The 13852-nt window shown below is 40.0% G+C and overlaps 1 protein-coding gene across 1 annotated transcript in view; it reads right to left on the bottom strand.

Moving 5' to 3' along the window:
* Ryk (receptor like tyrosine kinase) overlaps positions 1-13852 on the bottom strand; it is an 80358-nt gene that overhangs the window by 53216 nt on the left and 13290 nt on the right. The gene's annotated exons all lie outside the window — the stretch shown is intronic.

Raw genomic sequence — 13852 nt, 5'->3', positions numbered from 1 at the left:
AGAGAAAGACCAACAACTCTCTCACAGATAGTTCACCTGTCAAAGATGTGGGTCATTTCTGACCCAGATCTGACAGTACCTTTAAGTCAAAATTGAGTAGCACTGTTGTTTACACCCTACAGGGGGTGCCAGATGCGCCAGGAGGAGGCTGGAAGCCTGTACAGAAGGCTCTCCTACTGACAGGACTGGAAATGCTGAGGAACATAAGGTGGGGCTGGGGGTGGTAGAGAAGGATGTAAAGGAGGCAGAGAGATGTAGGGACTTGATAGAAAAGGAAGACGGATTCAAAGAAAACACTTATAATCACAATAATTAAATTTAAATTCATCTAAGAACTGGATGGCTTGGAGTTAAGAATATTGATTGCTCTTTTAGAGGACCTGAGTTCGATTCCCACCACCCACATGGCACCTCACAACAAACAGTCCATTACTCTAGTCCTGGGGACCCAATGCCTGCGTCTGGCCTCTGTGGGCACTGCACATATGAGGTACACAAACATGCACGCGGGCAAACACCTATATACATAAAAATAATGTTAACAAAAACTCGCTCAAGCCAAGCGTGGGGGCGCACACCTATAATCCAAGCACTCAGGAGGCAGAGGCAGGTGGATCTCTGTGAGTTCCAGGCCAGCCTGGTCTACAAAGTGAGTCCAGGACAGTTACACAGAGAAATCCAGTCTCAAAAAAAAAAAAAAAGAAAGAAAGAAAGAAAGAAAAAGAAAAAGAATCACTCAAGCCTGAGATATGCTAATCTAGATAGATTTATAAAGACAGGGCTAAAACAAAGTTCAGACAAGTAATGGAAAGATAGATGAGGCAGAAGTAACAGCACACAGTTATAACTTAAGGTGAAATGACTCGCTCATTAGTTTTCTTTGTTTTTGGTTTTTTGGTTTTTTTTTTTTTTTTTTTTTTTTTTGGCTTTTTAAGAAATGGTTTCTCTGTGTAGCCTTGACTGTCCTGGACTCACTCTGTAGGCCAGACTGGCCTCCAACTCCCAGAGATCTGCCTGCCTCTGCCTCTCAAATGCTGGGATTAAAACATGCACCACCACACCCAGTTTTAGCTAATAACACTTAAAACTGTGAAAACTGGGTATGGTGGCACATGCCTGTAATCCCAGCACTCGAGAGGCAGAGGCAGGCGGCTTGCTGTGAGTTCGTGGCCAGCCTAGTCTACAAAGCGAGTCCGATACAGCCAAAGCTACACAGAGAAACCCTGTCTCAAAAAAACAAAAAACAAGGAAAACTTACAACTGTGAATCCCTATATACCAAAGATACACTGCAACAAAGAAAGCTTCATATATAGAAAACAAAAGCCAAGAGAGAAGACACACAACCCATAACCACAGCAACAGCCTAACAGCTCCTCAGAACCCAAAGAGTGGACTCATGATTTGAATAATTATGAAATATGAAAAGTATATAGAAGGGGACACATATCATAACCTCTAAAACATCAGTAACTCACCACATTAGTAGAAAAAGAAAAAATAATAAAGGCGGGTTTGGTGACTCACACTAGTAATCCCAGCACTGTGCAAGTGCTGGAAGGTCAGAAAGTAGGAAGGTCAGGAGTTCAAAGTCATCCCTGGCTGTTTAGCAAGTTTGAGGCCAACCTGGGAAACACATTTCTAAACAAAACATCTCAGATTGAAAACCTATACTGATAAAAACAAATAATGAATAGGCAAATACTTTCTCGGTCTGGTAAAGAACATTTACAAAGCCATACAGCTAGCATGCTCAATAGTGAGTTCTTAAATTCTTATTTCTAAAATCATTAACAAGGTAAGAATGCCCCTACTCCTCCTCAATTTCGCACTAAGGGTCCTTGTCAATGTCAAGACATCACAGGTGTAGAACACCACAAAAATCTACCAAACAATCTGAAAAACAAGCAGTGGAGAATTTGTGCTAGACAAGTGCTTTTAGGAGAACACTCCACTTCTGGGAAAGACCTGCTGCTCCTTTAAATGCTGGTCAGCCTTCTTTTTGTGTTTTAGATAGGGCTGTGCAGAGAAACCACAAGGAATGGGCTTGAAGAAGCCCAGGCCTCTTCTCACGACCTAAGCAAACTTTGTTCAACTGCGCTATATGAGTGGAAGGGAAATTGGTGCATTTCATAGTAAGATATACACGGGGCCATGAAAATGTGAAGAGGTGCTAAAAACACATCATTAATCTTCAGAAAAACAAAGGTTAGAACTACAATGAAAGCCACTGGCACCCAAGAGAATAACTACAACTGATACTGGCAAGTCAGCTCAGAACATCCCTGGGAGTGTGAAAAAATGCTCAACTGCTTTGAAAAGTTAACCGTGGCTTATAAATTAGAGACACACCTACTCTATGGCCAGCAATTCCACTTGAGGTCATTACACAAAGGAAATGAAAACACTGTATCCACAAAACACTTGTGCAGATGTTCACAAGCCTTTTACTAAGCAGAAGTAAAACAACGCAATTGTCCTCAGCCCACACTGACCTTAATACCAACTGTTTACACTCAACAATGGAATACTGCTCTACAATAAAAACAAGGCTTTGTAACAAGGATGGACTTCTCAGAGTGAAAGAAACTTGACACATGAGAATACCAACTATTTGGTTCTATTTAGATAAAACTTCTAGATCATACAGAACTAACTTATAGTGATAAAACTCTGAACCGTGGCCAGCTAGAAAGAAGGATGAGAGATGGGGGTTACAGGGAACTCTCTGTAATAATGGCAATGCTCAATATCTTGATTTGAATCTAAATCATAAAGCTGTATATAAAGAATTTATTTTATTTTTATCTTGGGGGAAGAGGAGTATGTGCACATGTGAGTGCAGCTACTTGCAGAATCCAGAAGAGGGTGTTGGAGCCCTTGAGCTAGAGATAGAGGTAGTTGTTAGCCTCCTGCGGTGGGTGCTGAGAAATGAACTTGGGTCTTCTGCATAAGTTGTACATGCCCTTAACAGCTGAGCCGCCTCTCCAGCCCCAAGGTAAGCATATGTGCATGCATGTGGGTTTTTATTTGTTTGTTTGTTTGTTTTGGTGCTGCTGGAGACTGAGCTTAGGGCCTTCCCAGGCTAGGCAAGTACTAAGTGCATCTCGGTAGTCCTTAAAGAGCAATCTACTTGAATACATAAAGCTCATCCATCCATGCATCCCATTTTATGTAAGTTTATCTCAATTTTCTGAGAGGAGTGAAAGACAACACTCAAAGATTTTTTTATCTTTTGTAAACTAAAACAAAAACAAACAAACAAAACCTGTGACTCACAAAATAAGATAGCACCAATAAATCATTTTAGAGAAAAAGATTAGTCGTAAGTAATTGATTTCCAAATTTCAACACAGAATACTTTCCCAGGAAATAAGGAACTGCTCCTGATAACACAACAACACGGCCAGTCCAGGAAGAGAATCCTTTATTCCAATGGAAGACCTCAAACCAACTCAGCCCCTGCCAAGTCAGGGCCCTGTCAGCTCCATTTCAGGAATATTAAAGGTGAGCACATGCATAAGCGCTCTGTCTATAGAGGAGCGGAGTCTGCTCTGCGCATGGCTCCTGGCAGGGCAGGCTGTACTTCCCTGGACCACTCTAGAGCAGCCCCACAGCAGGGCAGGCTGTACTTCCCTGGACCACTCTAGAGCAGCCCCACAGCTCACCACCATCAGGCCTGCAATTTCCATCCTCTCACCCTTTAATAGCTTTGCTCTGCTCTCAGGCAGCCCTAGCCACAATAAGTGGTTTGACTAGGCGACCCACCTTACCTCATAAGGTACCAATTATACTATTGTTAGTGCTCTCTGGTCTGAAATAGTAGAAGTCTTGAGTGGTCTGCCTTGAACCTTCTTTTCACCATAATCCTGTTATTTTTAGTCAATACCCACTCTCGAAAGTTTTCTTAGGAGTGGTTTTCATATTATAACAGAAATGCTTATGTTCTTTAAATATAACACTGAATGCTGGGCAGAGTGTAGCAGCAATTTGTGACTATAAACTTATAGGTAATATAAATTCCTAGCAGGACAACAGTCATGCTGGGCGGTGGTGCAGAGGCAGATGGATCTCTGTGAGTTCAAGGCCAGCCTGATCTACAGAGTGAGTTCCAGGACAGTGAGAGCTACATATAGAAACCTTTTCTCAAAAAATCAAAATAAACAAATAACAGCCACATCTGTAAGAATGATCCTACACATTTCTTTCTTTGTAGAAGACCACCTAAAAGCAGTACTCCAGGGAGTATGGCCTTTCAATAATTCAACCAGTCCCCATTCACACTGCTTTGGTCTGACTCTGGTCTCTTGACAGATTCATGCTTTAAATGCTAGGTGCTCAGCTTGTGCCTCTATTTTGAAGGCTGTGCAGGGAGCCTTCAAGGAGCAGGCCCTGCCTATTCAGAAGCAGGTGACTAAGAGCACTGGCTCCAGGCGGCCTGTTCTGCCATGTGGACAAGCCACTGCCTGCACTCCTGCTGCCACGCCTCCCTGTCTGACAGACTGGACCCTCTGCAATGGAAAGCCAAAGTCACTCTTCCCTTCTTCAACTTGCTTCCATCAAGGTTTTGGTCCCAGCAACACAAAAATAACTCTGATGAAAAGAAGAAAAAAGGAAGGAAGGAAGGAAGGAAGGAAGGAACAAGGAAGGGGAGGGGGAGAGAAAAGAAAGAAAAGACATGAAAACAGGGAAGATGCAAACAGTATGTAGCAAATTTTCAAAAATGCCTGGCACCTAAAAGTGTTCAATATCTGTCCAAGAAATTAAAGTTAGACATACAATGAATGATATATAAATGTGCACAATATGCATGTTCCATTTTTTAAAAGAAAGTGAATACCAGAATGTACTAAGTAGTTAATTTTAAATAGTGGACTATGAGCGTTTTTTTTAATGTATCTTTTATTCTTTTCTTTCTCCTGAGGTTTTCTATGAAGGATAGGCATGGTGGTACAAGCCTTTAACCCAAGCATCTGGGAGGCAGAGGCAGGTAGAGCCTGCATAGTGAGTTCCAGAGCAGCCAGGACAATATACTGAGACCTCATCTTTTAAAAAAAAAAAAAAAAAAAAACAAGCTTTTGCAAGTCACTAAAGCCAAAATCCAATTGCTTTTTGTGGTGGTTTGAATGAGAACGGCTCTAACAGATTCATATATTTGAATGCTTGGTCCTGCTGATGAAACTGTTTGGTATGGGCGGGGAGGCGTGGCCTTGTCCCCACTGGAGACAGGCTTTGAGGTTTCAACAACCCATGCCACTCTGGTTAGCTCTTTGTGTACCTTGTGGGTGTGGAGCTGATGTAAGTTCTCAGCTACTGCTCCAACACCATGCCCACTCGCTGGCAGCCTTGCTCCTCACCATGATGGTCATGAACTCACCAGCTAAAACTGTAAGCAGGCTCCCAGTTAAATGCTTTTCTAAGTTGCCTTGGTCATGGTGTCTCCTCATGGCAACAGAAAAACAACTAAGACACTTTATTTTTAAAATCCATTAAGGTTTATAAGAGCTAGGAAAAAAAGGCTGTACATGGTTGCCCACCTCAATTTCTTTCACTTAAAAAAATTACAAGCCAGCCACAGTGGCACACACCTTTAATCCCAACACTCAGGAGGCAGAGGCAGGTGGATCTCTGTGAATTTGAGGCTAGCCTGGTCTACAAAGTAAGTCCAGAACAGCCATGGCTACACGGAGAAACCCTGCTTGAAAAAAGAAAAAGAAAAAATTACTGGAAGACATCATCTTTAGTATATTAAAGCTAACACTTGTAATGACAACTCATTAATAGCTGAAAGCCCTCCCTCTACCTTCCCTTAAAATACCAAGAGATACCAAAAAGCAAAAGTTAGTAATTGCTAAAACAAAAGACCAAATTTTAGGAAAAATCTCCACCTACAGCACTGACGAGGGGTTGATGTAAAAGAAAGTTTCCAAGTGGCCCTGCTCACTAGCTGTGGAAACTGACATGGAAAACCCCTAAAATGCTGGAACAAAGCAAGAATTTTCCAGGGAAGAAGAGACCGGCAAGAAAGTCCATTAACAGATAAATTTTGATCCTATGCAAAGAAAACTCATTCTCAGAGGGCTCAGAAAACAGCCCATTACATAGTCATACCCCAGTAGGTAACTCTAAATCACACTGAGAGAGCATAAAAGTTTCATTTTTAACAGGGAACAGAGAATCATTTACACTGAGGATAGACTTATGATGATAAAATAACTGTCAATCTTCACTGATCTAAATCAAAATGTAAAGTGTTTCTGGGGCTGGAAAGATGGCTCAGTGGTTAAGTGCACTGGCTGCTCTTGCAGAGGACCCAGGTTTGATTCCCAGCACCCTCATGGTGGCTCACAACTGTCTGTAGCTACTATTCATGGTGATCTGATGCCCTCTTCTGGTCTCCACAGGCACCACACCCACATGGTGCACATACATACATGCAGACAAACATGCATATCAATAAAAATAAATGAATCCTTTTTAAGGTAAAACATTTCTAAACACAGAAATATAAAGAACTCAATGTTAGGGATAACTGGACTATGAAATTAGTATACAGAGAACAGAAGACATATACATCCATAATTAGTATAGCTATAATTAAGGCACACATTAAGATGGTACACTGTAGAAATATCTCTCAAATCATCCACCAGACAGTTATATAAAGTTATCAGCAGCCAGGCTGGTGACACACTAGTAACTCCAGCATTTGGGGTATGGAGGCAGCAAGAGTTCAAGGCATCTCAGCTACTTACCAGGTTTTTAGTTAGTTTGGACTATATAAGACAGTGTTCTCAAACAAACAAACAAAAATCAAAACAGTGGGCTAACAAGATGGCCCAGTGGGTAAAGGGGCTTGTTAGACAAGCCTGGTAAGCTAATCCAATGCCCAGATCCCAAAGCAGAGCCCCTGAAAGTTGCCCTCTGACCTCCACATCCCTCCCCAGGTATATAAATAGTATATATTTTTTTTTAATCTTAAAAGTGATCAGCTGTAAAGAAATGCACAATCAACTTCATAAGGCAGAAAATGTCCAGGCCACATGTGGTGACCAATGAGTGAAAAGACACAGAGACAGAAAACACATGTTGGTTATAAAGTGCAATCTGCCCAGTTTCCTCACCTTTATAAGAACTCACTCACATAAAGAAAAACAAGAGTGTGGAAAACAGGCTAGAAAGATTATTTACCAAAAGTTGGTAATGAACATTTACTATTTTTCTTTTTCTTTATGAACATATATTTTCCAAATGGTCAATAAAAACTGTTTTGCACTGACATCCATGAAATAAAATTAATGAAATAAAAATTTCTTAACAACTTTATCTTGGTATTTGACAAATATTAAATTTATAGGGAGTATTATACTTTATATTTCTGGACTTAATTTCCTTTTTCTTTCCTTTCCCATCATATACTCCAAGTGGAAAAAAGGCAAATGAAGATAATACAATCTACCCCTCCCCAATTGTTAGCAATTTTCAGTGCTTCAACTGTAACCACTGTAATTAAATGCAGACTCAGCTCAAGGAGAGGGGCTGGCAGAGGTTAGGCCGATAGGGAACAGTGGGGTAAGCATGGACACTGAGGAGTGGTGGTGAGGCAGTGAGGAAAATAACACATTCCACAGCGCGTCAGTGAGCCAGCTTTACTGCAAACCATAAGGAGAGGAATGCTCTAAGATCATGAACCGGGAAAAGCAGTAGAAGGAAGGCTCGGTGCTGGGTCAGGACAAGAACAGAATCAATCTCAGGGTTACTTACTCCAACATGTGCCTTTAGAAAAGATTCTGAGAAACTGGGACCATCATGGTCCAAAAAGCTGAAAGAAAATCAGAACAGGTTCTGGCATTATGGGGGAATAAAGGAAGGTAAGTAAAGATAATTGGATTTAGAAAATGAAGTCTTTGGGGCTCACTTTGTAGAGGTCTTTCAATTCCAATACTAAAGGACATATACAGTAAAGATCACACAACAAAAGAGAAGAAGATTGGCAGTCATCATCCTGGGCAAAGCAATAGAAGGGAAAGTAGACGCACGGTAAGAGCTGGTTCCTCAAAGAACAATTCCAAAAGGAAATTAAGAAACCAATTCCATGTATAGCCACATCCCAAAGGATAAAATTCCTAGGAAGTAATGTAACCAAAGAAGTGAAAAACTAAGTTAAAAAAAAAAAATACTGAAAGAACTAAACAAAGAGAAAAACATTACATGTTTAGGGATGGAAGACGAGGTTAGTCAAAAGACAATATACCCCAAACGTACAATGTCAGTGCAATCTCTTATCAAAATTCCACTTGCCTTTTATGCACAAATAGAAAAGTAGATCCTCAAATGAATATGGAATTGCAAAGTTGCTCCAAATAGTCAAATCAATCTTAAAAGCAAATGTATACAAGATCACATTTCACAGTTTCAAAACTAACAACACAGATACTTAGATCAAAACTACAGTGGCGGCACACCTACCTTAGTGGTAACCAGCGCTCTCTAATTGGACTTAAGCCTGCTTGTTCAACAACAGGGAGATCATCCCTGGTCCTAGAGACCTAGCCAACTACCCCCAGCTAGTGAGGTCACATATCTCAGAGGACAACCTACAATTGCCACTTTACTAAACCAGCACAATCACTAACCACATTCTAAATATTTATCCTATACCCACAGGTAAATCTTCACCCCCTCATCAAGGAAGCTTTTCTGTTTTACAATGGAAACAGATTATTACAGAAAACCAAAACCAATCAAGATGCAGAGTTAAGGAGCCCAGTCCCTACAGATGTAGCTACAACACAATACCTACACAGCCAGGGCTCAAGGGTCACTGCGGAAGAGGGGAAGGAAAGACTGTAAGAACCAGAGGAACAGGGAGTTTGCTGTGAGAATATCAGAAGCTACATCCATAAAGTCTCGCCAATATGACTGCTTAAACATGAGCTAACAAGGACAACAACAGACATCTAAAATGGATGAGGGAAAGCTCATGAGGCCTCAAATCCACAGAAATAATTACAAGCAACTAAGGAATGCTGAGAGCCAGAGAAATAGTCTTCCAACGACAAGCACAGCAATACAAAATGGTCAGCCCTGGAAACATACATGTAAGTAACATTATGCAGACTGAGCAGGTTGTATTTATATATTAGAATCTCTCTTCTCTTCTTTTCTCTCTCTCTCTCTCTCTCCTTCCCTTCCTCCCTCCCTAAAAAAGAGAGAGACCATGAATTTGAAAGAGATGAATGAGGGATATATGGGAAGGTTGAAGGGGGAAATAATGTGATTATAATTTCAAAAAGTTAAAAAAACAAAAAACAAAAAACAATGGTTCTAACATAATGGTTGCCATGTAAACCAACAGAATAAAATTCAACCCAGAAATGAAGTTATAAAATTCCTAAGACTTGCCAGGAGGTGGTGGTCCACACCTCCTTAATTCCAGAACTTCAGAGGCAGACACAAGCAGATCTCTATGAATTTGAGGCCAGCTCTGGTCTACAAAGCGAGTTCCAGGACAGCCAAGACTACAGAGAAACCCTGTCTTGATAACCACTCCCCCAAAATGTAAAGACTCAAGTTTTGATAAGGGTACCAAGATCACTTGCCAAAGAAAGACTAGTTACCTTCAACAAATAGTGGTGGGATTAACTGGATATTCAGTCAGAAGAATGAAATTGGATCCCTACCTCACACCTCATACAAAGATTAATTCAAAATAGGTGACCTAAACATAAGGCTTAAAACCATAAATCTTTTGGGAAAAAAAATAAAAGCATGCCTTTATAACCTTGGTAATGAATTCTTAAGATTGGATACCAAAAGCACAAGCAATGGATTAAACAGGTAGATCAACCAAGCCAGGTGGTAGTGGCACATGCCTTTAACCCCAATACTCGGGTGGCAGAGGCAGACATATCTCTCTCTGACTTTGAAGCTACTATGGTCTACAGAGAGTGTTCTAGGACAGCCAGGGCTACACAGAGAAACCCTGTCTTGAAAACAAAACAAACAAACAAAGGAAGGAAGGAAAAATGTAAATAATCCCAAGTTCATAAAACATTTAAAATTCTATGCAAAAAACAAAAACAAAAACAAGAAACCCAAAGCACATCCACTATTATAAAACAACAACAAAAACAAGATAACAGATGGGATGGAAGATGATGCCTGCAAACCACACCTGGTAAACCTGTGAATTCTGGATATATAAACAACCCTCACAATTCAACACTCTAAGCCTGCAATCTAAAATGGACAAGGGACTTGAACACCCATTTCTCCAGAGAAGACACATCAACGACTACATGAAAAGATGTTCCACGCTGTTCAATACTAGGAAAGCCAAAACAAAAATGAAGTACTCCATACTGCCCAGAATAAGTTTAAAAAAAAAAAAAAAAAGGCAGAAAATAGCAAGGTTGGCAAAGACACAGAGAAATAGCACCCTGAAGTCTTGTTAGGAACTCAAAACAGTCAGCCACCAAAAATACCTCTAGCAATGCCTCAAAAAGTTAAACAGTGTAACTAGATGATCCTCAGTTCTAGTCTACGTACACATGTAACTTGAACATATATCCAATTGGATACTTACATACTCTCAACACCATAATTCATAACAGCCAAAATGTGTAAATAACTCAAATGTCTATGAAAGATGAGAAGTAAATTGTGGTATAAAAACAGAATAAAAAGATATATGTGAGCCTCCATAACATTATGCTACGTGAAAGTAGCCAACAAAACACACCACACAGTGTGTGAATCCACTGAGATAATACATAGACCTGGTCAGTGAGACGTTAAGCATGTACAGGTATCTGCCACAAATGATGACCTGAGTTTGACGCCCAGAAACCAAAAAGTGGAGATAATCAATTCCTGCAAGTTTTCCTCAAACTTCTGTGTGTGCATAGCTCACACACATACCACACACCACACACACACACACACACACACACACACACACACACACACACGATAGATAGATAGATAGATAGATAGATAGATAGATAATGGAGGGATAATAGATAGATGCTAGGTAAACAGATAAGGGATGATTGGTAGATAAATAGATAGGTAGATAATTTTTAAAAAGCAGCAGCACTATGGAGACTCAGAGAACACACAAGAGCTGAGTCTCTAGCATACAAAAATGGAGAGCCAAGAGAGGAGGGAACAAAACAGGAAAGTAGAATAGGCAGAGTAGGAAAGGTTCTGTGGAGGAAGACAAGGCAAAGGCCACGGAGTGACTAGGTGGCATCTGTCATCAGAATGCAAAGAATATTACCATTCTGACTTAGGATAAACACTTCAACTGTTCAACTTCAGTAACCAGACTTAAGTTTCTTGTTGCCAATTCCAGCAAAGTAGGAATGTTACTCTCTCAAAAGAAAGAATAAGCCGGGCAGCGGTGGCGCACACCTTTAATTCCAGCACTTGGGAGGCAGAGGCAGGCGGATTGCTGTGAGTTCGAGGCCAGCCTGGTCTACAAAGCGAGTCCAGGATAGTCAAGGCTACACAGAGAAATCCTGTCTCAAAAAAAACAAAACAAACAAACAACAATAACAACAACAACAAAGATAGCATTTGTTTATGATTTAATTTTTAAACAACCCATATTTAATGCTGGAAAAACTTAAGTTATTCCTGCAAAATTCTCATGACCCCATCAAGAAAAATGTTTTTCACTATACAGGGTTACATCCCAAATTAAATTTAAGGGTGGCCTGTCCAGCTTAATACAAAGTTTAATAATCTACTAATTAAAAATTGTTCCAAATAACTTTAAAGTTAACTATAGAGAGGATATCTTGTGTATTGTATGGGTGCATTGCCTGACAATTAAAAACAAAACAAAAACTACGGCCTATAGGAAAGGGTAAAATAGAAGGTGGGACATCTGGCAGGCAGAAAGGATTCTGGGAAAGAGCCAGGCCCAGGTGATTTGCCTGGAAAGATGTGAGGAGGACAAATGCATGTTTCCTGAGCAGAGGTAACCAGCCACATGGCAGAATATAAATTAGTATAAATGGGTTATGTGTTAGTCACAAGAGCCTAGCTATAAGGCCTAGGTATTTGTAAATATATGTTGAGTCTCATGAGTCATTACCCGGGAGCTTGGGACTGGGAGGAAAACTATGCACCCTACTACAGTTAACTACCAGTTCCAATGCTGTCCTTCTGTTGGCAAGCTGCACGTCAGTGAAGAGTGCTACCTTCACAGAACTTGACAGAATGAGCTTTTTAAAAAGTTATTTTTAAAAATGTCAGGAATCAGTTAAAATAAGAAAACAGAAATAACACTGTGGAGACAGAATTAAGCTGGCATTCACGGTGCAGATTTCTCTTCCTGGCTCTCAGACTAAGCAGTTGAAGGCCTTTGGCATTCAACCCCTGAGCCATCACCTTCAAGTTAACTTTCTCAACTATAGGACAAAAGAGGTAGATGTTAATCCTCTCCTCCACTGAAAATTCTATAGTTTTATGACAACGGCAGTAGTTTCCAAATGTCAGCAAAGAATAAGTATTCTACGATATCATCTGTAACTCCACATATAATCAAAACTTTAAAAAGAACCATGAAGTCAAGACAATCTTTTAGGTCTAATCAGAGAAAAGTAATCAATATATTTTAAACCACGAAATAAATAAACTTGCTGATGGAAAATGAAAGTAAAGTGCTCTTCAAATGTTTCCAATTTATGTAAACTAATAAACTGAAAATAAATACATTTGTTCATCAAAATCTAGTAAATCTAGTTACACCCATAGAGTACACTGAAACAATTTACTGAGAACCAGTATTTAAGTACACACAACCAAGACTGCCAGGGTGGGTGAGATGGCTGCTCTTTCAGAGGCTCTGAGTTTGGTTCCCAGCATACACATAGTGGCTCACAGCAGAGAACTGCCAATGTTTGATGGCAGGAAAAGAATTTCTTTTTTCACAATTAAGAAAGCAGAGTCTTCAAACCTTGTGGCTATTCAAGCACAAGTCATGCAAACTGAGAACTTTTTTTTTTCAAGATGTATTTGTTTATTATGTATACAGTGTTCTGCCTGCAGGTACACCTGCACGCCAGAAGAGGGCACCAGATCTCATTATAGATGGTTGTGAAGTACCATGTGGTGGTGGGAATTGAACTCAGGACCTTTGGAAGAGCAAGCGGCACTCTTAACCTCTGAGCCATCTCTCCAGACCTAAACTGAGAACTTTCATATACTACTCCACCACACTCAGTATTTGCTTCATGTATTTCTTTCAACCTTAAATATCTTGGCAGAATGGCACTAACAGAGAATACAAGGCAAGCCATGGGTGTTTTAACAAAAGAAAGAGAGAGTGCGCTATGACCAACAAAAGATCACTATGCCCTCATTTTGGACTTCTTTTATTTCAGGCTACCTCCTTCAGACTAAGCCCTGTCTCCATAAAACCCATGGTAATTCTGTGATACCTCATCACAGAAACTCAAAGACATCGTCACAAATCTGTGTCCTGGTTTGTCTCTGCTAGTGTTTGGAAGAAGCTATGTAGACTTGGAGGAAGAGTACTGTCATTTGATTTCAAATAGTTGCATTGTCACCTTATCTAATCAGCAAATACTGTCCGCAAATGGCTGAGACTTTAAATTTTAAAACAAACCAAAAAAAAAAAAAAAACAAAAAACAAAAAACAAAAAACAAAAAACAAAAAACAAAAAACTTTACTTCCCATGAAAACATAGGTCAAACAAAAATGCATAAGAAAATTTCCCTAAAAACTATGATTACATGTGATTTGTACAACAGCCAAGAGTATGTAAGGTACTTCCCAAATCCTTTTCAAGAACACACGTGCCCCAGTGCAAAAATGT

This window comes from Acomys russatus, chromosome 32 (genome assembly GCF_903995435.1).
Source record: "Acomys russatus chromosome 32, mAcoRus1.1, whole genome shotgun sequence".
NCBI classification, from domain to species: Eukaryota; Metazoa; Chordata; class Mammalia; order Rodentia; family Muridae; genus Acomys; species Acomys russatus.
The sequence above is the reverse complement of the archived record's forward strand: the minus strand, read 5'-3'. Positions and strand labels throughout refer to the sequence as shown.